General features: G+C 45.4%; 1 non-coding gene across 1 annotated transcript; it reads right to left on the bottom strand.

The window, feature by feature from the left end:
• Nucleotides 1–10,506: 10,506 nt before the first annotated feature.
• LOC118760165 (U6 spliceosomal RNA) lies at nucleotides 10,507–10,609 on the bottom strand. Its single transcript, XR_004996620.1, has one exon. It is a non-coding gene; the product is annotated as a U6 spliceosomal RNA (small nuclear RNA).
• Between the last annotated feature and the right edge of the window lie 16,094 nt (nucleotides 10,610–26,703).

Here is a 26,703-nt window from a genome sequence, read left to right as displayed (position 1 = left end):
TCAACTGCTTTCCCAGGCCACAAACAAGGAGCTGTTTGGGAAGTGGGACAGCCAGGATTATAATTGGCGAGCATATGGGATCCCGGCACGTGCAAAGTGAGGACTTTAGTCGCTAGGCTACCACACCGAGCCCCCTTTAAATTCATTTTTTAAGATGGCATCCAAGGCCTCTCTGGGTCTCATCTCATTACTATTCATCCACCTGTTTCTGGGGACAGTAAGCTGGCTTCAGCCTCAAGTCTTTCTCACTCAGAGGCATGGATCCTGCCACCAACTCCACTGAATGATTTTCACCTCTAACTCAGCTTGGCTTCTCTCTTGGGAAAATGGGAATTTATCCATTCACCCAACAAGTATGTAGGAATTGTACATCATACCTGGGATCATGACACCATCTATGCAGTATTAAACTCAACAGAGACATCCTTTCCTTCAGAGTGCATGTCCCAGGGCCAGTGCTAAAGCAATTCTGGCATCCCAGATGAGTCCCAGCTGTTCCACTTCCTAGCCAACTCCGTGGCTTCTTCGGAATGCAGCAGAAGATGGCCCAAATGCTTGGACTCCTGCATTCACTCCTGGCTTCTGGATTCATTCTGGATCAGCCCTGGCAGTTGCAGCCATTTGGGGAGTGAACCAGTAGATGGGAGCTTTCTCTCTCTCTCTCTCCCCCTCTCTTCTCTCCCACCCCCAACTCTACCTTTCAAATAAGTAAAATAAATTATTAAACAGGCACACACAATCCAAAGAGAACCACCAAACTTACTCAGAAAAACAGGCCTTGCCCCAGCACCCGGCTGAAGATCCTGCTACTGCTACTGCTCCCCCTGAACAGATGAGAATGCCCTTGCTGCAGCAGCCTTTCTGTTTTCCGGGGGTTTTTTGCCCCTGCCTTTCCGGCTATGCAAAACAGACTTGTTAACTCACCTCCATGCTTGTTGATTGTTCACAGCTGTACTCCCAGCTCCTTGAACGGCTTCTGACCCAAAGCAGGCGCTTGCAAAATATTTGCTGCAAGAAATCAAGGAACTGCCTCCCATTCCAGGTGCCGACGAGGGTGAACTGGGGGCAGGATCACTCTGCAGACAGAGGGGACTATGATCAGCTGACATTTATTTAGGGAAAAGAGCCTTTCCCTTCTCTCCTCTCCAGCTGCTTTCTCTTTTCCTTTTTATTTTTTCTTTTCTTTCAAACTTCGCCAAGCCGCTCTGCCCTTTCCTGTCCCCAGATGAATTCACCATCCTCCAATTTTGTCCTTCTTACTTTCTCTATCTCATTGGCATTCTTGTCCCTTTTGCTCCCGTGCTTCTTTGTTTCTCTTTTTCATGCCTCTTTCACGATAAAGCTCACCCAGCTGAATCATAATGGGCGATTTCTGAGCCAAAGCTTTCTCCCCACAGAGGGCAGATTGGCTGCATCTGTGAAATGGGCCAAGTAATTTCAATGAATGCCTGTCAGCCTGTTGGGGAGGAGACTCAGTGACCTTCCCACATTCTGGTTCAGAGAAGCCTTACCAAAGCCCTGGTCACAGGAGCCCAATAGCCTGACAGAGCTCTTTCTTCTTTCCTTGGCATGTGGCACTTAACGTCACCTGCAGTCAATATAAATCAGGGGCTATGAAGCCTGCCCTTGCTTGCATCCTTCAGGGTTTCAGAGACTCCTCAATGCCTTGCGCTGCTGGGAATTTGCTGGCAAAGCCCTGAGGGGGTGGGGGAGAAAGAGAGAGAGAGAGAGAGAGAGAGAAAGGGAGAGAGAGTGTGCGTGTGTGTGTGTCCACAGGACCAGCTGTAAGTTGAAGCAGCTGAGCTTGCCGACCTCAAGCCTCAGTTCTGACTGCGAAGCACGACTTGGCCACTACCTTCGAGCCTCGAGGAAGAGTGACTGATTGTTCAAGCCAGCACAGAAATGGCGCTGCCCTCCCGGGGATCACTGGGCTTTCGCACAGGCTGCTGTGGCTGTCTGGAAATCCCTTTTTTCTCTATCTAGACAACCCTACAAGCCTCCTCCTTGGCACTCTTCCAGGCTTTCCTCACAGGACCCTTTTTATAAGGTCTTGTGCCAAATCAGTTGTAAAGCTTGTTGGGGTTATTTCCTGCGTGAATGTTCAGCCCACTACTCTGAGCTCCAAAAAGTCAAGAACTGAATGTTCTCTTCCCTGAGTCCCTAGAGCTAAATCATACATACGATGTGAGCAAAGGATGTAGTCCAGATCCCCAACACTCATTTTTCCCTCCAGGCTCTACTGCTCCTCAAGATGGCTACGCTGAACACCCACTGTGTGCCAGATACCCTGAATATTATCTTATTTCATCTTCATGGTGGTCCCTGAGCTAGGAATTAAAAGAGACAGTCAGCACTTTCTCTATGGGAAGAGCCTCATTCTAGAAGAATGTTGAGTTCATCTGACACTCTTGCCACTTGCAATCTACCCAAACAGCAGCCAGCAGGATCCTGCACAGGAGTGAATGTTCAGCTTAGTGGTAAAGGTAACTGCATCTCACATCAGAATGCCTGGGTTAAATGCCCACATCTGACTCCTAGTTCCAGGTTTCCGCTAATGCAAACCCTGGGAGGCAGTGGATGGTGGCTGAAGTAATTGTGTTCTTGCTATCCACAGTTCTTAGCTGCAGTCCAGACCAATCCTAGCCATTGTGGGCACTTGGGGAGTGAACCATCAGATCAGAACTATTTTTCTCTTTCTGTCTCTCGGCTTCTCAAATAAAAGAGAGAAAGAGAACAAATTCTCTTCCCACTGACTGTTATTTCAATTTAGTGACTCCTTTCTAAAGAACAGAACCTGACAGAAGCAATGGTATGTTGCTTCTAACACAAGGTCATAAAAGGCATTGTGATTGCCCCAGTCTGATCAAGAAGAAACATCATAAAACTGAGGAATATTATACAAAATTACCTGATCAGTACTCTTCAAAGCTGTCAAGGTCATAAAAAATACAGATGGACTGAGAAAGTGTCCCAGATTGACAGAGACTAGGGAAACATGACAGCCAAATTTAATGCGATGTCCTGGACTGCATCCTAGAACAGAAAAAGGGCATTAATGAAAAAATGGTGACATCTCAAGAAGTGTGCTAACAGTGGTGCACCGATGTTAATCTCCTAGTTTTGACAAATGTATCATGGTTATGTAAGATATTAACTTTAGAGAAAGCTGAGTGAAATATACTTGGGAATGTGGGAACTCTATACTATCTTTGCAACTCGTCTGTAGATCTAAAATTATTCTGAAAGTTAAAAGTAAAAAAAAAAAAAGGCAGCATCTTCCTCCTTGCTCTCTTTCTCAGATAACACATTGCTATATTATGAAGAAATTTAAACGGTCCTATGGACAAGATCCCGTAGTGAGCAACCAAGGCCTCCAGTGGAAAGACCAGGTGAGCCAGCCTTCTTGGAAGCAGACTTTCAAATGCTAGCCAAGATTCCAGCCTGTAGTCCTGCTGACACTGTGGCTACTTTCAAAGGGGGGGAGGTGGAGGGCTCCAAGTAGAACCACCCAGCTAAGCAATTCTCAAATTCCTGACCCTCATAAAACATGAGAGATAAGAAGTGTTTGTTTTAAGCCCTTATATTTTAGTGTAATTTATTATGCAGTAATAGAGTCTTTCTCAAACAGACTGCTTATGGTCACATTCAATTCCCTTTGCTGACCTTAATTTTATTTATAGCTCTTCCACCCGACATGGTAGAAGAGTCTGGTTATTTTAACTTTTGTCTCCACGCTACAACGTGAGTTACATGACAGTGGAGACTTGGTTTTGCCACAATCTAGAACCACAGCTGCCACATGGTAAATGCTCAATAAGGGATGGCGTGGCTATCCATGGTTAGCAGAACTGCATATGTAAAAACCCCTTCCTCTCACCACCTGGGAAGGAAAGCTCCAGTTACTGTAGCCTTAGGAACGTGGTGGAGAGGAGTCTGAAGCTCTGAGCTCTGAGCTCTAAGGCCAAGGCCCCCACCTATTGAGAGAACTTAACACTAGGCTCTTCCCTACTCTGGATTTCTGTTTCTACAGCCACAAGACTTGTGGCTGGGAATGAACTGCCAAGTGACAAAGGTTCCTTTCAGCTGGGATAGTCTATTTCTAAGGATGGGCTGGGAACAGAAGGAAGGAGCACTAAGCATTGGGGACTGAAGAACTATTCAGTTATCACAAGAGCAAACAGAAGCTGCCTCCATGCATGCCATTTGTCACGTGCAAATCCTTCCCATGTGATGGTGCCTTGGCCAAGGCCCTGCTTTGCCTTCCCAGGCTCCCCTGGGCAGGGTCAGTTGTACCCTCCTCTGGCTTCCACAGTCTGATGCATGTGTCTAATGAACAGGATCATGCTCAGCTCATAACAGGAATGGGTGGATTCTTGAGCAGTCCTCTCTGGCTTACAATTCCCTCCAGGGAACTGGGGCCCTTACAGATGGAAGGCAGGAAAAAAACATGGCAAAGAGTGGAAGTTCAGGGGTGCCCTTGGATTCTCTTAAAAATTCTCCCTTCCAGGGCCTGCACTGATTGGGATAAGCTGTCATTTGGGATACACGCATTCCACATCAGAGTGCCTAGTTCCAGTCCTGACTACTCCCTGCCTCCAATCCAGCATTCCTGCTAATGCACCTGAAAGGCAATAGACGACAGCCCAAGTACTTGGGTCCCTGCCACTCTTGTGAGAGACCTGGATGCAGATCCTGGCTCCTGGCTTTAGCTTAGTCCAGCTCTCTTTCTCTCTCTGTCTCTCACTGTGCCTTTTAAATAAATAAATAAATCTTTATTTTAAATATGGTCCCTTTTCTTCTCACTTGGTCTTAACATTGCTGTCAAGAGAAACCCACCTCTCGGGCATTCGGGTGCGATCCTGACAACCTCTTAACAGGAGGTCATGTGCGTGGAGCAGGGGGGCACTCCAGAGGGGAGCAGGTGGTAAGGAGGAAGCTTGGATCCCAACCATGAAGACTCCCAGACCTTCACCACAAACTATTAATATGAGCAACAAGGACCATATCCCAACTGCCAAGGAGGCCACAGGGAATTGGATGCCCTCGGAGGCCGAGTACTCTGAGGTCACCCACCCCCAACCGGAGCTTCCGCTGGGGATGGAAGAAGTCCAAACACTACCGTGCAGAAACCAACGTCATCGGAAAGACAACCAGAAGCCCTGAGCGGTCCGCAGAAACAGAACAATAAACGACCTTCGGGACCAGGGAGGAGAGCTTTCTCTGGTCCGGGCCTGGCTCCACCTCTGGACCCCCACACTCCCTCGCAATGACCATCGGGATCGCTTCGAAAACCCCTCATAGCAAACAAACAATCATACAAACTAAAAAAACCTAAAATAAATAGACAAACAACAAAAAGTAGAGCTTGGAGTCTGACAGGAAAGAGCTGGCATGGATTTGCTCATGCCTCGCTGGGTAGGACACGAAGATTAATCACTCTTCACCGTGGTGTTGGGGACTTTCCTGCACACCCCCCCCCAAAAAAAAATGTTCTGCACCTTAATTGTCGACAAATGTCTTGTTAGAGTTACAAGCCAGTCTAGATTATCCTAAAATCTGCCAAGATCAGCAAAATTATACTTCAACACAACAAATGGCTAAATACTAAAATGAAATAGACACGAGACAGCTGAATGGTACCTTATAGCCATTTTAAGGTATATAGCAGCCGGTCCTGTATATAAACTAAAATTGAAATGTCAATGAGCTAATCATAGGTTGTGGTTAAGAACTTGCTTTTTTTTTTTTTTTAACATACTGGTTACTCAAAACCATGTCAATTCCATAATGTTGCAAATTGCTGTTGATGTTACATTGGGACTCTTAATTGACTGGGATGATATTCTACCAGCTCTAACTTCGGACCAGAAATGGTCTCCCCAAGAAACAGTTCAACCCATCTGGACAATAAGTAGCTGGACTCTATGCTTGGTATGCGTTTGCAAGGAAGGAATCTTGATTGAATTTGAACTGTAACACTGCATCAAGGTGGAAGAATCCACCAGGGGGGAGGGGCATGGGGAGAGGTGGGAGGATTCCCAGAGCCTATGAAACTGTCACATAATGCAAAATAATTAATAAAAAAAAAAAGAGAGAGAAACCCACCTCTCAACTCACCTGCCCTCTGTTTCTCCTAAGCACTTTGTCAAATGTCGTTTTTTTCAATTTATTTATTTTTTAATTGGAAAGTCAGATATATAGAGAGGAGGAGAGACACAGGAGATCTTCTATCTGTTGATTCACTGCCCAAGCAGCCACAATGACTGGAATTAAGCCAATCCGAAGCCAGGAGCCTGGAACCTCTTCTGAGTCTCCCATGCGGGTGCAGGGTCCCAAGGCTTTGGGCCATCCTCGATCGCTTTCCCAGGCCACAGGCAAAGAGCTGTTTGGGAAGTGGGGCTGCTGGGATTGGAACCAGCACCCATATGGGTGTCCTGTGCAAGGCAAGGACTTTAGCCACTAGGCTACCGCGCCAGGCCCGAAATGTCATTTATTTTGTCATATTAACTTCTATCTGTTCTTTTTTCTTAGTTTACCACACTCCTTTCACAATATACAAATCCCAGATTCCTTCCCAGAAGCTGCTCCAGGTCTCTGACATCTTCATGATACTTGATGTGAAGAGAGATTTGAGGGAGCCACTTCCTTTCTAGAAGAACAACCTGACAAGATCTAGAAGTATCTGGTATGTTCTGGGAATACAGAGTAGTGGGGTCATGTTTAGTCTGCAGAGTGAGAGTGGGAGAACTGGGAAGCAGGAGCCAGTCTTAGCTGCTTTTGTGTTACTGTTGCAGAATACCCAAGACCAGGTAATTAACTGATAGGGAACTAATATGTGTTTCCTACAATTCTGGGGGCCAGGAAGTCCATGGTAGTGAAGGCCTTTTGCTTTATCAACCCATGGAGGAAGACGAAGGCCAAGAAAACATGAGGGCAAGAAGGAACTGCATCTGCCTTTTCCTTTTCTATTTTTAAGATTTGTTTATTTTTATTGAAAAGGCAGATATACAGAGAAAAGAGATACAGAGAGAAAGATCATCTGTCCATTGGTTCACTCCCAAAGTAGCCACAATGGCCATTGCTGAGCCAATCCAAAACCAGGAGCCAGGAGCTTCTTCCGGGTCTCCCACTCAGGTGCAGGGTCCCAAGGCTTTGGGCTGTCCTCGACTGTTTTCCCAGGCCACACACAAGGAGCAGGATGGGAAGTGAAGCAACCAAGACATATGGGATCCTGGTGCATTCAAGGTGAGGGTTTAGTCACTAGTCTATCGCGCCAGGCCCATCTGTTTTTTCCTTTTAAAGGTAAGTGACAGGGAGAGAAACAGACAAGCACACACCTACATACTCTGAGAGAGAGAGAGATCAATCTTGCATCTGCTGGTTTACTCCTTCAAATGCCTGCAACAGCTAAAGGCCAGGCTGAAGCCAGGAGCCAGAAACTCCATCTGAGCCTCCCACAAGGCTGGCAAGAACTCAGGTACATGAGCCACCACCTGCTGCCTTCCAAGAACCATTATTAGCAAGCATATTGAAAGGGGAAGTGGAGGCAGGACTCTATCCCAGCACTGCAATATAGGATGTGACATCCCAAGTAACAGCTCAACCTACTGCACAACTTGCTCTTATGTGTTTGCTCTCCAGATGATTTAGCCACTCAGAAACAGGACATTAATCCATTCTTGAAGGCAAAGCTCTCATGACATAATTACCTCTAATCAGGCCCCACCTCCTGACATCGCTGCATTGTGAACTAGGCTTCTAACATGTGACTGTGGGAAAATACATGCACGTCATTTGCCTTGCAGACTATTGAAGAACTCTGCACACAACAGAACTTTGTCCCCTTCTATGTAGTCCCTTTCACAGCATCTCCTATCTCTTTGCCCTGCCCCATTTGCCTTATGCTAAAATCTTAGTAACACCAAAGACTTACTGAGAATCTTCACTGTGTTAGCTGTCTGTTCACATTACCTCACTTCAACCTTACAGCACTGTCAGGTGAGGAAAATGATTCTGTTATTTCTCCTAAGACACAAATCAAGGAAGAAACAGAGCCCAGTTTCTGAACCATCATGCTAGTTCGCCCACGCGCTCTACTCTTTTCAAAGTCTTTTCTTTAGGAGATTTAAAAAAAAATTAAAGGTATCTGTTTGATGCCTTTGAGGTCTAGAAGCAGAAGGGGCAAGTGTGATCCAGCCATGGGCTGGAGGATTCTGAGAGAGGAATTTCAGAATCCTCTCAGTGCTGGGTAGGTTCCTGCCCTTTTTCTTGGTTTACCTGCTTACTTCTTTGGATACTGCTTGGTCTTATGCTCTGGGGTATGGATAAAGCATTTGTTTTGCAAAATGCCTGAATGAACTATAGTCCCTCAGGAATCCCTGCAGATTGCCTGGGTAACTGAAGGCAGTGGCCATATCTCTCCTCACCATGCTTCATTTCCTAATCCTACTATGTTGTGTCCTTTCACAGACTGAAATCACCTATTTCCATGCGCTTCCCAAATCACACCAAACCCCTGAAGTTTCTCGTGCAGTTTTCTTTCTCTGAACAACAGAACCCTCCCTACCTGAAAAATTCCCAGTTATTCTAATCTCAACTCACATATGACCTCTACCCTCAGTGATATCATCATTAGCTTCTTGCCCAGACCACTTCTTAATTGGTCTCAAAGATACCACTCTAGCCCTGCCCCACCTATTTTCTTTTTATTTTTAATAATGGTTACATGGCTGAGAGGGATGTATACCCATGTGTGCCTCTGATGCCTCTGATTAGGGTGGGGAGGGTCGAGCTGTGGAGGAAGGTGGGTGAGATAAATGTTTTAGTTCTTTTTTTCTCCCTCCTGTGTCCACGGGGGAAGCATTTTCTATGTTGAATACAGAGTAATCACTCTAAATGCAAACTTGATGTCATCATTCCTTTAAACTCCTAAATGTGGGGCGGGTGTAATGGTGCAGCAATCTAATCCTTCACCCTGTAGCACCAACATTCCATACAGGCACCTATGTGTGACCTGGCTGCTCTACTTTTGATCCCGCTCTCTGAATATGTTCTGGGAAAAGAGTAGAGGATGGCCCAAGGCCTTGGGACCCTGCACCCACATGGGAGACCTGGAAGAAGCTCCTGGCTGCAAGCTTCAGACCAGTTCAGCCCCAGCCATTGCTACCATTTAGGGAGTGAACCAACAGAGGGAGGATCTTTCTGACTCTCCTCTCTCTGTAAATTCTACCTTTCAAATAAAAATAAATAAATTGTATATATTTTAAACTCTTAAATGTGTCCCCATACCCTAAAGTAAGTCGTTCTCCTTATCCTGATTTTGGGCTCTTCCACTCCATATTCCTACCCACTTTTGCCCACCTTCTATAACAGCCAGCATTCCTGATATGTATGTTCAGTTCCTAAAAACTATGCTCCCTTGACTGTGCCTGATGTTTTCTTTGGCCTAGAACTTTCATTTCCTCTTCTTTCACCACCTAATTTCTATAAACCCCTCAAACAGGTCTTAGTCTGACCTCCTGCAAACATAAAACCTTCCAGAACCCCCCAACTAGGCATAATGCTTTCTACCCTGCTACCCAGCATTTCCCCCAGAAGGCACCCATCCTGTTTGTTACTGCCTATTTGTTTACTCATATGACTCCTACAGCTGGAAGCCACCTGTGGGCCAGACCCATGTCTAGTAGGCTCTCCATGAACAATTCTTGAACTGATGGGTGTCTTTTCAGTGAGACTCTGTCAGCACTGCTGCTCCTACCTCAGCCTCAGAGTCCTTATTCAAGATTGTCGGTGATTGCTTCCTTAGTGCTCCACTCTCTTAATGGACTAAGATTACACTTTGAATGCTTGTACCTACAGTGCATAACTCAGAGCTTAGCTTCATCCTTTCCTCTATCCACTTGTTACTCTTTAAAATTTGTTTACTGGAGAAGCAGAGAGACAGAGGGTTCCCATTCATTGACTTATTTCCCAAATGCCAACCAGCTGAAGCCCAGGGAGTGATGAAATCAATCCGGGTCTCCCATGTGGCTGGCAGAAGCTCAGTTATTTGCACCATTACCGCTGCCTCCTAGGGTTTGTGTTAGCACAAAGCTAGAGTCACGTTGACCAAGGCAGTTTGGTAACTGGTTTTGTATCCTACCCTAGGAAAGAAAGAGATTTATAGAGGAATGAGGAAGTTGAGGAGAAGCAAGAAGAGAAGGAGGAGGCCCCAGCGTGATGTAACTAAATCTTCACCTTATACGTGCCAGGATTCTGTCTGGGCAATGGTTCATATCCCGGCTGCTCCACTTCCATTCTGGCTCCCTGTTTGTGGCCCGGGAAAGCAGTCAAGGATGTCCTAAAGCCTTGGAACCCTGTACCTGTGTGGAGACCCAAAGAAGCTCCAGGCCCCTGGCTTCAGATCAGCTCAACAATGGCCATTGCGGCCACTTGGGGAGTGAATCAATGGACAGAATATCTTTCTGTCTGACTCTTCTTCTCTCTGCAAATCTGCTATAAATTTTTTTTAATATGGAATGCTTCACAAATTTGAGTGTCATCCATGTGCAGGGGCCATGCTAATCTTGTATCGTTCCAATTTTAGTGTATGTGCTGCCGAAGCAAGCACAATCTGTCTTAAATCTTAAGAGAGAGAGAGAGAGAGAGAGAGAAGAAAAGAAAGAAAAAGAAGAGAAGGAGGAGGAGAGAAACCTAGGGCTAGGGAAGGACACAGGTGCACAGACAGAAAGCCTACAGGACTCAGCCCTGCCAGGCAGCTCTGAAGTGTAGCTCCCCACCTGGGTCACTGACAAGCAAAGAGTATTTGATTCTGAATACTTGAGAGTCCTTAGATTGCTTTCTCAAACCTACAAAGCCTTGAGTTTTCTCTGGCCCCATCTGGCCATTCCAGGAGGCTTTTGTCAGGGACATACCAACCCCTAAACTAGGCATTGTCTATGGGGAACATTCACAAGCAAGGAGCAGACCATGATGAAAACACAGTGGCTCTGAGAAGAGCAGCCAGCACAGCATGTATAGGAGAGACCCAGTGTTCACCATCTGTTTCTTCCCAGGGTGGTGGGTGGAGGTTAGGTCCTGCTCTAGGAGATCCTGGCCAGACAGCATCCTAATCTGCAGGCATCCAGTCAAGATATCCCTGCACTGGAGGCTGCGGAGACAGGGGCCCTATTGTAGGAGCCCCCAGGTGCCAACCAGCAGGAGCCGCTGCCTGTGCCTGCAGCGTCATTTCCTCGCTCCTGAGCCTGCGATGCCATCTGCTGCTCACTTCAGAAACTGGCCGAGGCCAGCTGCGCCGCCAAGGCCAAGCCTAGCGGGAAGGCACCTGAGTCAGAACTCCATACTGATCTTTGGGGATAGACAGAATGTTCTGTTTGCTGTCATCAGCCATTCTTAGTTGATGGCTGCCTTCAGATTCTAGAGGCTTGGGGCAGAGGGCAGGGGTCAACTCTGCCCTTTATAAAAGTCCAGTGTCATTCCAAGGTTAAATTACCCACAGTCTACCTTTGAAGCATTATATCTTTCATAAAATCATCTTTCTTTCTTTCATTCTTTTTCTTTCTTTTTTAAAGATTTATTTATTTTTATGGGAAAGGCAGATATACACAGAGGAGGAGAGACAGAGAGGAAGATCTTCCATCCGATGATTCACTCCCCAAGTGGCCATAACAGCCAGTGCTACACCAATCCGAACCCAGGAGCCAGGAACTTCCTTCCAGTTCTCCCACACAGTTGCAGGATCCCAAGGCTTTGGCCCATCCTGGACTGCTTTCCCAGGACACAAGCAGGGAGCTGGACGGGAAGCGGAGCCGCCGGGACCAGAACCGGCACCCACATGGGATCCCGGGGCCTTCAAGGCGAGGACCCCAGCCGCTAGGCCACGCCGCCGGGCCCAATAAATCTTTTTTCTTAAAAAAAAAAAAATGCTTGTTGGGCCCAGCGCTGTGGCCTAGCAGCTAACATCTTCGCCTTGAATGCGCTGGGATCCCATATGGGTGCCGGTTCTAGTCCCGGCAGCTCCACTTCCCATCTAGCTCCCTGCTTGTGGCCTGGGAAAGCAGTCGAGGACGGCCCAATGCATTGGGACACTGCACCCGCGTGGGAGACCCGGAGGAGGTTCCGGGTTCCCGGCCTCGGATCGGCGCGCATCGGTCCGTTGCGGCTCACTTGGGGGAGTGAATCATCGGAGGAAGGATCTTCCTCTCTGTCTCTCCTCCTCTGTGTCTATCTGGCTGTAATAAAATGAATAAATCTTTAAAAGAAAAAAGATTTATTTATTTTGAAAGTCATTACAGAGAGAAATAAAGAGAGAAATCATCTATCCATCGGTTCATTCTCCCAAATAACTGCAATGAGCAGCACTGGTCCAGGCCAAAGCCAGGAGCAAGGAGCTCCATCTAGGTCTTCCAAGTGGGTGGCAGGGATCCAAATCCTTCAGCCATCTTCTGAGGCTTTCCCAAGTCACTAACAGGGAACTGGATCAGAAGTGGAGCATCCAGGACCCAAACTGACATCCATATGGGATGCTGGTATTGCAAGTGGCAGCTTTACCCCCATACCACAACTCTGACCCCAAAGCATTTATTGTTGTTGTTATAAGTTTAACTCAGAGTATTCCAATTTGAGTGAATCAGGAGAAAGAAATAACAAGGCCATTGAAAGGAAAATGGGCTTTGAAAAAGCAAGCATACCACTGCAGAATTGAAATCGGGCCTCCAAACTCTTGGCACATGGAGGGCTATGAACATAACCACTATAGGGACCACATGTTTGTTGATATTGTGGAAAACATGAATAGTCTGAGGGAATTTTCTGCAAGTCAGTAGTGGTAGCCAGGCTCCAGAATGACCTCCAGTGATCCTGACCTGTTGGTGTTTATGCACTGGTGGTCCCCTGCTGCAAGGTACCAGCTTTGTCTATGTGAACAATAGGATATGACAGAAGTGATCCTGTGCAGGGGTAAGTATTTAGTGCAATATGTGAGACACTGATGGAGATGCCTCCATCCATAATGAAGTGCTGGGTTCGAGTCCTGGCTCCTATGTTTCCCTTCCAACTTCCTGCTAATGCACACCTTGGTGGGTAGCAGATGGCAACCCAAGTACTTGGGTCCCACTTGCCCAAATAGGACACCCAGATTGTATTCTGGCTCCTAGCTTGGGCCTAGCCCAATGCTGGCTTTTTCAGGCATTTGGGGAGTGAACATATGGATAGAAGATCTCTCTCCCTCTTCCTCTACCTTTCGAATTCAATGGAAATAGATAATTTTTAAAAAGAGAAGTAATGATAAGTAGTTTCCAAGATTAAGCTATGGCTTTCTTTTTTAAAAAGATTTATTTATTTTTATTGGAAAGGCAGATATACAGAAAGGAGGAGAGACAGAGAGGCAGATCTTCCATCTGATGGTTCACTCTCCAAGTGGCTGCAACGGCTGGAACTGAACCAATCCAAAGCCAGGAGCTTTTTCCAGGTCTCCCACGTGGGTGCAGGGTCACAAGGCTTTGGGCTGTCCTAGACTGCTGTCCCAGGTCACAAGCAGGGAGCTGGATGGGAAGCAGGGCTGCCGGGATGAAAACTGGTGCCCATACGGGATCCCGGTGCGTTCAAGGTGAGGATTTTAACTGCTATGCTATAGCACCGGGCCCACTATGGCTTTCTTGAAGGCCACTTTCTCTCGGTCTTTCCTATCACTCAGTCTGGGTGAGGTCAGGTAACATGTTGTGACGAGCCCTACAGAGAGGGAAGAAATGAGGTCTCTGGCAACAGCCATGCACATCATCTGCAGGCCCAATCAAGGCTTCAGTGACCTGAAACCCCCATGAAAGACAGAACCATCATGGCTCAGCAGCTCTCAGAACTCACCCCATGAAAACTGAGTGAGATAAATGTGTGCTGTTTCAACGGCTTGACATTTGAGAGCATCTGTTTTAAAGCAACATAACAGCCCTGTCATGTGATATGATTACATCATGGCATATCCCCTGCCCTCTGTCAGCTTATTTCTTTTCAAGATTAGTGTCTGGATTCCAATCCCTCAACCAACCTCTCCAACCTTTTCCCTTACAACTCTGCCTCCTCCTCAGCCTCAGCCTTGGTTTACTCCTCCTCAGACCTTAATTGACTTTTCTCTCTGCTGGAACTCTTTCCACCCACCCACTCCCAAGTCTCTGCATGGTCACACTCTAATCTCCTTCGGGTCTTTATTCAAATTTCACCTTCAGTATCACCTTCCTTGACCCCCTCCATCCCTTAAACTGCATGCAGTTCTACCCTCTTACTATTATATTCCCAAATTCATTTTTATCCTTAGCCCTTATGATTATCTAGCATATATACTAAAATATTTGACATATTTAGCTTGCAATGCCTATGTCCCCTCACTGGAATATAAGCTCCAGGAAGAATTCAAGCTCCAAGAACTTGTGTACTTGTTTCAATCACTGTTCTAGTCCCAACACCTGGAGTAGTGATAAGCTCTTGGCAGAAGTACAATATATATTTGGTTGACTGGGAACAAATAATATAATGAAGCTGGTACTGTGGCAGAACAAGTCAAGCTGCTGCTTGCAATGCTGGCATCTCACACTGGAGCACTAGTTCAAGTCCTGATATTCTGATTCCAATCTGGATCCCTGTTAACATGCCTGGGAGGATAGAAGATGACCCAAGAACTTGAGCACCTACCATGCCTGTGGAAGACTAGCATGCAATTACTGGTTCTTGGCTTTCACTTGGCCCAGAACGATGGGTTGTGGTTAGATAAATGGGGAGTGAAGCAGCAGATGAAACATCTTTCTCTCTTACTTTCTCTCTGACATGTTCTCAAAAAATAAATCTTTTAAAAATGAATGTAATAGGGTTCGGCAGCGTGGCCTAGTGGCTAAGGTCCTCGCCTTGATCCCATATGGCCACTGGTTCTAATCCCGGCAGCTCCACTTCCTCTCTATCTCTCCTCCTCTCAGCATATCTGACTTTGTAATAAAAATAAAATAAATCTTAAAAAAAAAAAATGAATGTAATAACTTACCAGGGATAGTATCACTTCTTGGCCCCATTTCATACCTCATGTATCATGTATCATATTCCAGAAGATCACTTGTATAGTACATACAAAAGTAGTACAAGATAGTGCAGAGAGAACAGAGCCATAGATAAGATCTGGCTGTATTGCTTGTGACTATGAGCCAGGCTGTGACTACCTGGGCCTCTGTTTTACTCATTTATAAAGTGGAAATAGGTGGCTGTTCCTCATCCCTGGATACTGGGACATTTGGAAAGTCGTGTGTGGCTTCTCCCTTTGTCTCTCCCCTACCCCCAGACACAAGAAGAAATAGCAAATTTGGAAACAATGAGTTCACCCAATTTTCCCTAAACCTCAACCCTTCCCACCCTGATCAATAATACACTATAAAAAAATAAAATTCTTTTAAAAATAAGAATAAAATAAAGTGGGAATAATGGGCACTGGAGCCATGGCTAAACCTCTGCCTGCAGTGCTGCCATCCCATATGAACACCAGTTCATATCCCAGCTGCTCCACTTCTGAGCAGCCCCCTGCTAACAGCCTGAGAAAACAGCAAAGGATGGCCCAAGTCCTTGGGCCCTTGGACTCACATGGGAGACCTGGAAGAAGCTCCTGGCTGCCAGCTTTAGATTGGCTCAGCTTCAGTGTTGCCGCCATTTGGAGAGTGAACCAGCAGATGGAAGATATTTCCCTCTCTTTCTCCTTTTGTCTCTGTAACTCTGCCTTTAAAAAAAAAAAAAACTTAAAACTAACTAAATCAGGAACAATGTAGCTTTCCTGTCCCAATCATAGCATACTTGCGGGGTCAAATTAAATAATTACACTATAACATTTAAGAACATTATCACATGACATAAATGTTTTCTAAAATTTGTTCCAAAGACTATTTGTCCCAGGGAGGGAGAGAGAGAGCTCAAAGAAGCTCTGTAAATGTGGGTTCAAATATGCTGACCTTTGTGGACATTCCAGTTCATGTAATCTGGTCATTTATATTATCAGATTATATTGTTACTTTAGACCAAGAAGGAATGCTGAAGTTCTTGAAACAGAAATCCCAGTGGAGTGGGCAATGAGAGCCGGCAGCTGAAATAGTAATTAGAAGGGTGGAGAGGAAGGGGAAAAAAAAAATAAAGGAAAATGAGGAGGTATAAGAGAGAAGGGAAGAAAATGAGAACAAGGAAAATAAGAAGGAATAAGAAAGAAAAATGGTGTCAAGAGGGAAAAGGGCAAGCAAACCTAATCCTGTTTGCAAGCAACAGGAGAACCAAGGCCACTTGAAATCTGTGTTTGGGGTGGGAGGTGGGAATCCTGGGCTTGCAATGCTGCTGCTGGGAGCGTAGGCCTGCTTAGTCTTGTGAGTGATGTCTCTGCCAGTTTCCACAGTTGGAGCTCAGGCTTCCTTTTCTCCTTCAAGGAACTTCTGATTGAAGAGATTTCTGCTTTAACCAGGGAGGGGGAATAGGGTAAACCAAATCAGCAGCTTCTTGTTTAGCGTCCTTACGAAGTGCCTAAAATGGCAGCTGTCATTTCTCCCTTTCCTTCAGAGCAAGGAGCTTTGTTGGCAGCATTCATCTCCCAGGGCATGCCTGCCTTGAAAAAGGAATAGAAACAGCAATTTCTGCTGCAAGGATTAACAGTTCCTGCTAAATGGGACAGGAAGAGGCAGTCGAGTTCATGCTTGACCTCCAGGAGGTTCCAGGCCTGGCCCAAACAGCTACTCTTCGAAAAGGAAATTTTGTAACTCTCCCTGGCAGCCACTTTCATTTCCAGCCCTCATAGTGAGGAACTCCTTTATTTTTTGTTTTTGTTTTGTTTTGTTTTAAGATTTATTTGCTTTTATTACAAAGTCAGATATACAGAGAGGAGGAGAGACAGAGAGGAAGATCTTCCATCTGATGGTTCACTCCCCAAGTGAGCGCAACAGCCGGTGCTGTGCCAATCCGAACCCAGGAACTGGGTGCAGGGTCCCAATGCATTGGGCTGTCCTCAACTGCTTTCCCAGGCCACAAGCAGGGAACTGGATGGGAAGTGGAGCTGCCGGGATTAGAACCGGCACCCATATGGGATTCCGGAACGTTCAAGGCGAGGACTTTAGCCACTAGGCCATGCCACCGGGCCCAGGAACTCCTTTGTTCCATCTCCTTTAATTTTTTCTCCTAAGATTTCATTTTTTGTTGTCATTTTCTTATCCTAGAAGAAGCGTGTGATCTGACTGTCATAAGTTGTAGGTATAATGAATGTAACCAATACAGTAACAAGCCATTTCCTAGGACATATGTGTAATTGGTAAGTATCATTTGAGAAATCATATTTTCAGAGTTTTTTTCAAAAATTTATTTATTTGGTCCTGTGCGGTAGCCTAGGGTTTTTATTTATTTGAGCAACAGGAGGATTAAGAGTCAGACAGATCAAGAGCTCCCATCTGCTGGCTCACTAACCTAATGTGTATTGTGGCAGAGATTAAGCCCGGCAGAAGCTAGGAACCAGGAGCTCAATCCAGGTCTCCCACACCGGTAGCAGGGACTCCACTATTTAAGCCATTGCCACCACCTCCCAGGGTTTGTATTAGCAGGAAGCTGGAGTGATAAGCCAGAGCCAGGTATTAAACTCAGGCACTCAGATACTATTGTCTCCATAGGCCTCTCAACCGCTAGACCAAAGCCTGCTCCAGGTTTTTGCTTTATTTTTAAAGATTTATTTACTTACATAAAAGGTAGAGTGACTGAATGAAAGGGAGAGGGAGAAGAGAGAGACAGATAGACCTGACCTCCCATTCATTGATTCATTCTCCAGATGCCTGCAACAGCCAGGACTGGGTTAGGCAGGAGCTGAGAGGAAGGAGCACTGTCCAGGCTTGCCACGTGAGTGGCAGGGATTCAAGTATTTGAACCATCTATCATCTGCTGCCTCCAGAATGTTGGATCACGAGTGGAACAGCTGGGATTCAGAGAAGAGTTTGTATATGAGATATACGCATTGAAAGCAGTAGGATGGCTGCTGTGCCACAATCCCCAATCCTATGTTTGCTTATTTTTAATTGTTGCACTCAAAATTAGGGTAAGGAAGTGTTAAGATACACATGGAATGCCTGCCTGGTCCCTTACACATGTTATCTCATTTAATCTGCACAGTAACATTCAAATGTAGAGATTACCATTCCCATTCTCACAAGTGAGGGAACTAAAGTGCAGAGCAAACAGCTAATACGTAAGTGGCGATGTTACAATCAGACTCATATCTGACCCAAAAGTCAAGGTTCTCTCTACCCACAGGGCTTGTCTATATCACACAGAAACCCATGTCTTGGGTTTCCTTAGGCAGTGTTTGGTTTATTCTCTAATGAACATGCCTATTTACTGAATGGCAAATTTAGCATCAGAGAAGTACAAGAGAGCCTGGTATTGTGAAATAGCAAGTTAAGCTATCACCTGTGACACTGACATTTCATATGGATGCTGGTTCAAGTTCTGCATGTTACATATCTGCTCCACCTCCCTGGTAATGCAACCAGCAAAGTAGCAGAAGACAGCCCAGGTGCTTGGGCCCTGTCAGCTGTGTGTAAGATCCAAACGAAGTTTCTAGCTCCTGGATTTAGCCTGGTTGGTCTAACAACAGCCATTGCAGCCATTTGGGGATTGAATCAGAGGATGGAAGATCTTCCTCTTTGCAATAAATCAATACATCTTTAAAAATAAAGAAAAAAGAAGATAAAAGTAACATCCCTGTGGTTTTCCTCTGACCAAGTGTGAACTCACTCTCCCTGTTGCTTATCTCAGAATGCAGTACACATTACAATGAGGATTATGTCTTACTCATCCCTCTATCCTTCCTAGTGCCTAAGACAGGCCCTCTTCCCTGGTAGTTACTCAAGATGTATTAAATGAATGAATGACAAAGTCAGAAATAAATTCTAAAATGCAGTTAAGAGAACCTAGAACAATGATTTTAAAAGCCAACATTTAGAGGTCAGTGTCATGGCATAGTAGCCTAAGTTCTGCCTAAGGTGCCGGTATCCCATATGAGCACCAGTTCAAGTTTCGTCCCCTTCACCTCTCTTCTAGCCCCCCTACATGTGACCTAGGAGAGGAGTGGAGGATGGCTCAATTTCTTGGGCCCCAATGTGGGAGACCTGGAAGAAGCCCAGGGCTCCTGTCCTCGAATTAGTTTAGCTCTGGCTATGGCAACCATTTGCTGAATGAACCACTGAATGTTAGATCTCTCTCCCTCTCTCTGTCTTACCTTCTCTCTAACTCCACCTTTCAAACAAAAGCAAAATAAATCTTAAAAATAAAATTTAAAAGGCTAAAATTTAGTTTAAAGAATCAAGGAACAAGAGAGAAGAATGAGAGGCAGCAAGACAAGAAAACTCAGCACAAACAAGTAAGATAAAAATAACCTCTCACCACTGTCCTTTTAAAATTACTTTCTATATTTGAACTTTAAGTGACAAGTGAAATCTCCTCTGTAATTTCCCATGTGTTCAGTTTAATGAATTTCCGGCAAATGGCTCCAGTAGTAGAGGGCCAAATTGGACATTGTGGGGGTGGGGTTGGTGAGAAAATGAGGGGTATGGAAATAGACTAACAAATTGAGTCTAGCAGCCAACGAAGGGGTGATTGGAGGCATGTGAGCAGAGAGCCAAATCCTGCAACTTGCCCAACTCCAAGGACTGCAAGTTGGTCTTATTTTAGCTGATGTCACTATGATGCTCCTCATGCTACATGCAGCTAAGACTCATAGGCTGCCTTGCTACCATTCTTTATTCCACATTGCCTCTTATCCAAACAGCTTTATTTGTTTATATTAGAGGGCATTACATTAACAATTTAAGTTTGAGCATTCTAAAATGGGACCACCTTTATGATTCAGCAGGTTAGTCCATTGGTTTGGCCACCACACTCCATATTGCAGTATTGGTTCAAATCCTGGTTGCTCTGTTTCTAAGTAAGCTCTCTGCTAATATCCTTGGAGTATCTGCCAACCACATGGCAGAGCTGAATGAAGCTCCTGGCTTCAGCCTGACCCAGCTCCACTGTTACATCCATTTGGGAATGAAACAATAGATGAAAGGTCTCCCTCCTTCGACCCATCACTCTGCCTTTCAAATATATAAACCTTTAAAAATAAAAATAAGTGGACTTGGCGCAATTGCTCAATGGCTAAATCCTCACCTTGCAACTGCCAGGAACCCATATAGGCACCAGTTTGTGTCTCAGCTGCTCCACTTCCCATCCAGCTCCCTGCTTATGGTCTGGGAAAGCAAAGGAGGATAGTCCAGGGCCCTGGGATTCTGCACCTGTATGGGAGACCTGAAAGAAGATCCTGGCTCCTGGCTTCAGATTATCTCAGCTCCAGCCATTACAGTCACTTAGGGAGTGAACAAGCAGATTCTATATGATCTCTTTCTCTCTGTAAATCTGATTTAAATAATAATAAACAGGGCCCGGCTCGATAGCATAGTGTTAAGGTCCTCGCCTTGAACGTGCCCCAGGATCCCATATGGGTGCCGGTTCTAATCCCAGCTGCTCCACTTCCCATCCAGTTCCCTGCTTGTGACCTGGGAAAACAGTCCAGGACAGCCCAAAGCCTTGGGAACTTGCACCCGCTTGGGAGACCTGGAAAGAAGTTAATGGCTCCTGGCTTCAGATTGGCTCAGCTCCAGTCATGTGACCACTTGGGGAGTGAATCATTGGACGGAAGATCTTCCTCTCTGTCTCTCCTCTCTGTACATCTGCCTTTCCAATAACAATAAATAAATCTTTAAAAAATAAATAACAAACAAATCTTTAAAAAAAATAAGTGAGCATCCAGAGAATAACGTCTCTGGTTCTTTGGGGTCTTCTACCTAGCAGATGCACTCTAGATGCTAATCTGAGCCATGATGGATGGGTGTGGGGCAAGGACAGCCTGGTATTTGGTCTGTCTCTTTCCAGCAGCTTGTGCCTTTCCAGCACTTTTGGGCCTAAAGCTTTTCACAGGTTTATGCTGGGGCTCTGAAAGGCCACAAGACCCAGAACAATATTAAGTCTTTGCTCATCCTTAAGATTTGCAATGACCATGCAGCCTGCAATTACAAGCAAAGGTGCAGATTTTTTAGACTACCAAGGATGATTTTTATTTTTGTTTTAACAGGTTTATTGGGTGATAATTCACATTTTTAATATCCTGTAATTCATCCATTTAAAGTGTACAATTCAATGGTTTTTAGTATTTTCACAGATGTGTATAATCATCACCATAGAGTATTTTAGAACATTCTTATCAACTCAAAATGAAACTTACACAGATCAGGTTAAGCTGTCGCCTGCAATGCTATCATTCCATATGCACACCAGTTTGTATCCCGCATGCTCCCGGTAATAGCCTGGAAAAAACAGCAGCAGGTTGCCCAAGAGTTAGGGCCTCTGTCATCCATATGTGAAGCTTGGATGAATCTTCTGGCTCCTGGCTTCAGCCTGGTTCAGCTTTGGGTCACTGTCGTCACCTGATGAATGAAGCAACAGAGAGATCTCTTTCTCTGCCTCTCTGACCTTCAAGTAAATAAATCATAAAAAATGAAAAACACTTCCACCAGTGGGAGTCAGGTATAGTATTTAAGACACTGCGTGGAACATTGGCATGTTAGAGTGATACCTCAACTCTGCCTTCAATTCAGCTTCCTACTAATGTACACCCTGGGAGGCAACAGAGATGCTCCAGTTCTGGAGTCCTTACCACACGGGAGAACTAGACTGAATTCTTGGGTCCTAATTCTAAGATTTGTCTGTTGCAAGCATTTCACAAAAGAATCAATGAAGGGAAGATCTCTTCCTGCCCCCCATTCAGATAAATAAATAAAACCTCACACTGAGTACTTTATAAAGGAAATAAGTTAATACAGGTTGCAGTTGTGGAGCTTCAAGAATATGATACCAAAAAGAAGAGAAGCGCCTGGCATGATAGCCTAGTGGTTAAAATCCTTGCATGGCACACGCTGGGATCCCATATGGGCACCAGTTTCCCATTCAGCTCCCTATTGTGGCCTGGGAAAGCAGTTAAGAATGGCCTAAAGCTTTAGGACTCTGCGTCTGTGTGGCAGACCTGGAAGAAGCTCCTGCCTCCTGGCTTTGGATCAACTCAGTGCTAGTTGTTGTGGTCACTTGAGGAGTGAATCATCAAACAGAAGACCTTCCTCTCTGTCTCTCCTCCTCTCTGTATATCTGACTTTGTAATAAAAATAAATAAATCTTTAAAAAAAAAAAGAGGAAAAATAAAAACAAATGGGCCCAACACAGTGGCTCTACTGGCTAATCATCATTCTTGCAAACACTGGGATCCCATATGGACGCCAGTTAATGTCCCAGCTACTCCACTTCCAAGCAGTTCAATGCTTATGGTATGGGAAAGCAGCAGAGGATGGCTCAAGTCCTTGGGACCCTGCACCCATATGGGAGATCCAGAAGAAGCTCCTTGCTCCTGGCTTCAGATTGGCTCAGCTCTGGCCATTGCAGCCACTTGGGGGGTGAACCAGCAGATGGAAGATCTTTCTCTGTCTCCTTTTCTTTGCAAACCTTTCCAATAAAAATAAATACATCTTTTGGGCTCGGCGGTGTGGCCTAGCAGCTAAAGTCCTCACCTTGAACGCCCTGGGATCCCATATGGGCGCCGGTTCTAATCCCGGCAGCTCCACTTCACATCCAGCTGCCGGCTTGTGGCCGGGGAAAGCAGTCGAGGACGGCCCAAAGCACTGGGATCCTGCACCCACGTGGGAGACCCAGAAGAGGTTCCAGGTTCCTGGCTTTGGATCGGCGTGCACCGGCCATTGCGGCTCACTTGGGGAGTGATTCATTGGACGGAAGATCTTCCTCTCTGTCTCTCCTCTCTGTATATCTGACTTTGTAATAAAATAAATAAATCTTTAAAAAAATAAATAAATACAACTTTTTTTAAAAGCCTATTTATGTATTTATGTGAAAGGCAGAGTAGCAGCGAGAAGGGGAGAGACAGAGTAAGGTCTCCTATGTGCTGGTTTACTCCTCAAATGCATGTAATAACCAGAACTGGTCATACTGTAGCCAGAAGCCTGGAACTTGAATCCAGTCTCCCACATAAATGACAGAGACCCAAGTGCTTGGGGCATTGTCTCCTGAATTTCCAAGCATGTTAGTAGAAAGCTGCATTGGTGGTCCAGCGCGGGAGCCCAGTGGTTAAAGTCCTTACCTTACATGTTCAGGATCCCATATGGTAGCCAGTTCATGTCCCAGCTGCTCCACTTCCCTTCAGATCCATGGCTGGTAAAGCAGAACAGGACGGCCCCAAGCCTTGGGACCCTGCACCTGTGTGGGAGTCTCAGAAGATGCTCCTATTCCTACCTTCAGATCAGTCAATTCTGGTCATTGCAGCTACTTGGGGAGTGAACCAGCAGATGGAAGGTCTTTTGCTCTGTCTCTCCTTCACTCTGTAAATCTGACTTTGCAATAAAAAAAATTTTTTTTTAAAGTTGCATTGGGATAAGAGATATCATCATCCCAAATAGTGGCCTAGCCCACTGCACCACAACACTTGCACCTATATTAATTCGTTCTGGGGGTAAGACTCCTTTGAACAAACAATCTTCAATTATGCTCTATCTCTTAAACATGTCACTACCTAAATACTGATACCCTGAAGGCCAAACCTGGACCTTTGGTGGCAAACCGCATCTCAATCTTGGAACAAAAGAACAATCCTTACCAGTTGGCTGCTTGCAGTTAACATTTGCAAGATTCGTCCACATTGTAGCATGAATCAGTACTTCCTTCCTTTTTGTGACCTAACAATATTCCATTACATAAATATTCCACAGTTTGCACATTTTGTGTAAATATTAGTAAAACATTAATTATTCAATTATTTTAAAAACCTTTTGGTTGTTCTGAATCACACTGCTCTAAAAACTCATGTATAAATTTTTTGTGGACATATTTTCATTTCTCTTGGATGTATAGCTAGGACTGGATTTGTTTTTTGGTTTTTTTTTTTTTTAATTTATTTTATTTTTATTACAAAGTCAGATATACAGAGAGGATGAGAGACTGAGAGGAAGATCTTCCGTCAGATGATTCACTCCCCAAGTGAGATGCAATGGCTGGAGCTGAGCCAATCCAACGCCAGGAACCTCTTCCAGGTCTCCCACATGAGTGCAGGGTCCCAAAGCATTGGGCCGTCCTCAACTGCTTTCCCAGGCCTCAAGCAGGGAGCTGGATGGGAAGTGGAGCTGTTGGGATTAGAACTGGTGTCCATATGGGATCCCAGGGCGTTCAAGGTGAGGACTTTAGCCATTAGGCCACACCACCGGGCCCAGGACTGGATTTGATATGTAAAAATAACTCTAGCTTGCAAGGTTGGCACCATGGCTCAATATGCTAATCCTTTACCTAAAAACATTCGGATCCCATATGGGAGCCATTTCATGTTCTGGCTGCTGCACTTCCCATCCATCTTTCTGCTTCTGGCCTGGGAAAGGGCAGAAAATGGCCCAGTTCCTTAGGCCCCTGCAAGCACGTGCGAGACATAGAAGCTCCTGGCTCCCGGTATTTCACATCAGCTCAGCTCCAGCCATTGTGGCCATTTGGACAGAGACCCTTCTCTCTGTAAATCTCCACTTCAAATTAAACCTCAAATAAATATTGGGTGGTTTTTGTTGTTGTTGTTGTTGTTGTTTTGGAAAGTCAGATATACAGAGAGGAGGAGAGACAGAGTCGAAGATCTTCTATCTGCTGATTCACTCCCTAAATGACCACAACAGCCTGAGTTGCACCAGTCCAAAGCCAGGAGCCAGGAGCTCTTCCAGGTCTCCCACACGGGTGCAGGGTCCCAAGGCTTTGGGCCATCCTTGACTGCTTTCCCAGGCCACAGGCAGGGAGCTGGATGAGAAGCAGGGCTGCCAGTATTAGAACCAGTGCCCATATGGGATCCCAGTGCATGCAAGGCAAGGACTTTTCCACAAGGCCACCACTCCAGGCTCCAAATAAATAATCTTTAAAAAAAAAAATAGTTCTAGGTTTTATCACTTGAGAAGCTACCATCTGTCTTCCAAAGCACCTGTAGCATTTTATATTCTCTTAAGCAGAATATGAGGGTTCCTGTTTCTCCATGTCCTTGCCAATCCAGCTGTGCTTTGAGAATTAAGGACAATTGCAGAGCCTGATGTAATATGGGTAGCTATTATACAGCAGCCAGAGGACCAAAGTGTGGAGGAGCAGCAATCTTCCCTATACCAGAAGCCTTTGGGGTCAGCCTTGGAGAATTACAGCCTGAATCTCCAAGGCTAGGTTTGCTACCTCCTGCCTCATGTACAAGGATGGAGTATTTGTCATTCTTTCCCACTAGATGTCAGCTTTAGGCAGACAGGCGTGTCTATTGCTCTGATTTTATCTGCAGCACCTGAATAGTGCGGCTCATGATAAATGCTCAGTAAATGTTGATTGACTGGTTGACCGCTTGCACTGCTGATTACATTTCTCTACTGGTGGCTCTTACCCAGGAAGAAATAAAATGCAGGGGAAAAGGCACAAAGGAGGTAGGCCAGAAGGAAGGGATAGAAGGAGGAGAAGGAAAATTGCAGCTTGGGGACCTGGTGCTACTGGGGGCCTAAACTTTTAGTTATGAGGTCAAACTCAGAGCTAACAGACTGCCCTAATCCTTTACCTTCTGCAAGGCTGCATCCTTCTCCCCTGTCCCCAGAAATGCTTTTAATTTCTGTTATCATTTCTAACAATGTTGCCTTTGTAAGAATTAGAAACAAAAAAGTAGAGAAGTTAATTAATATTACACATTAGAAACCATACGGATATCAGTTCAAGTCTCAGTTGCTCCACTCCCAATCAAGATCCCTGTGCTAATGAATCTTTAAAAATCTTTAAAAATAAAAATCTTTTAAAAATTACGATATAGGGCCCGGCGGCGTGGCCTAGCAGCTAAAGTCCTCGCCTTGAACACCCCGGGATCCCATATGGGCGCCGGTTCTAATCCCGGCAGCTCCACTTCCCATCCAGCTCCCTGCTTGAGGCCTGGGAAAGCAGTGGAGGACGGCCCAATGCATTGGGACCCTGCACCCGCGTGGAGACCCGGAAGAGGTTCCTGGTTCCTGGCTTTGGATCGGCGCGTATCGGCCCGGTGTGGCTCACTTGGGGAGTGAATCATCGGACGGAAGATCTTCCTCTCTGTCTCTCCTCCTCTCCTTGTATATCTGACTTTGTAATAAAAAAATAAAATCTTAAAAAAAAATTAAGATACAAACATTGATTTTTTTTGGAGGACTAGTGAGATGGCTCTTCAGGCCAATTCTCTGCCTGCAAGTACTGGGACCCCATATAGGTGCTGGTTCATGTCCCAGCTATTGTATTTCCCATCCAGCTCTCTGTTAATGCCCTGGAAAAGCAGCATAGGCTGGCCCAGGTCCTTGCGATCCTGTATCTGTGTGGAAGATGCAGATGAAGCCCCTAGATTCAGATCGGCTCAGTTCCAGTCATGTGGCCATTTGAGTAGTGAACCAGTGGATGGAAAATCTTTCTTTCTTTCTTTATGTAAATCTTTTTGATTAAAATGAATAAATCTTGAAGTAAAAAGGGTTTTTTTTTTCTTTCATTTACTTAATTTGAAAGGGAGAGAGAGATTAAAACCTTCCATCAGTTGATTCACTCCCTTAAATCCCTGCAAAA

The sequence above is a fragment of the Ochotona princeps genome, chromosome 19 (assembly GCF_030435755.1).
Source record: "Ochotona princeps isolate mOchPri1 chromosome 19, mOchPri1.hap1, whole genome shotgun sequence".
NCBI classification, from domain to species: Eukaryota; Metazoa; Chordata; class Mammalia; order Lagomorpha; family Ochotonidae; genus Ochotona; species Ochotona princeps.
Note: the sequence above shows the minus strand (reverse complement) of the source record. Positions and strands in the feature narration are given on the sequence as shown.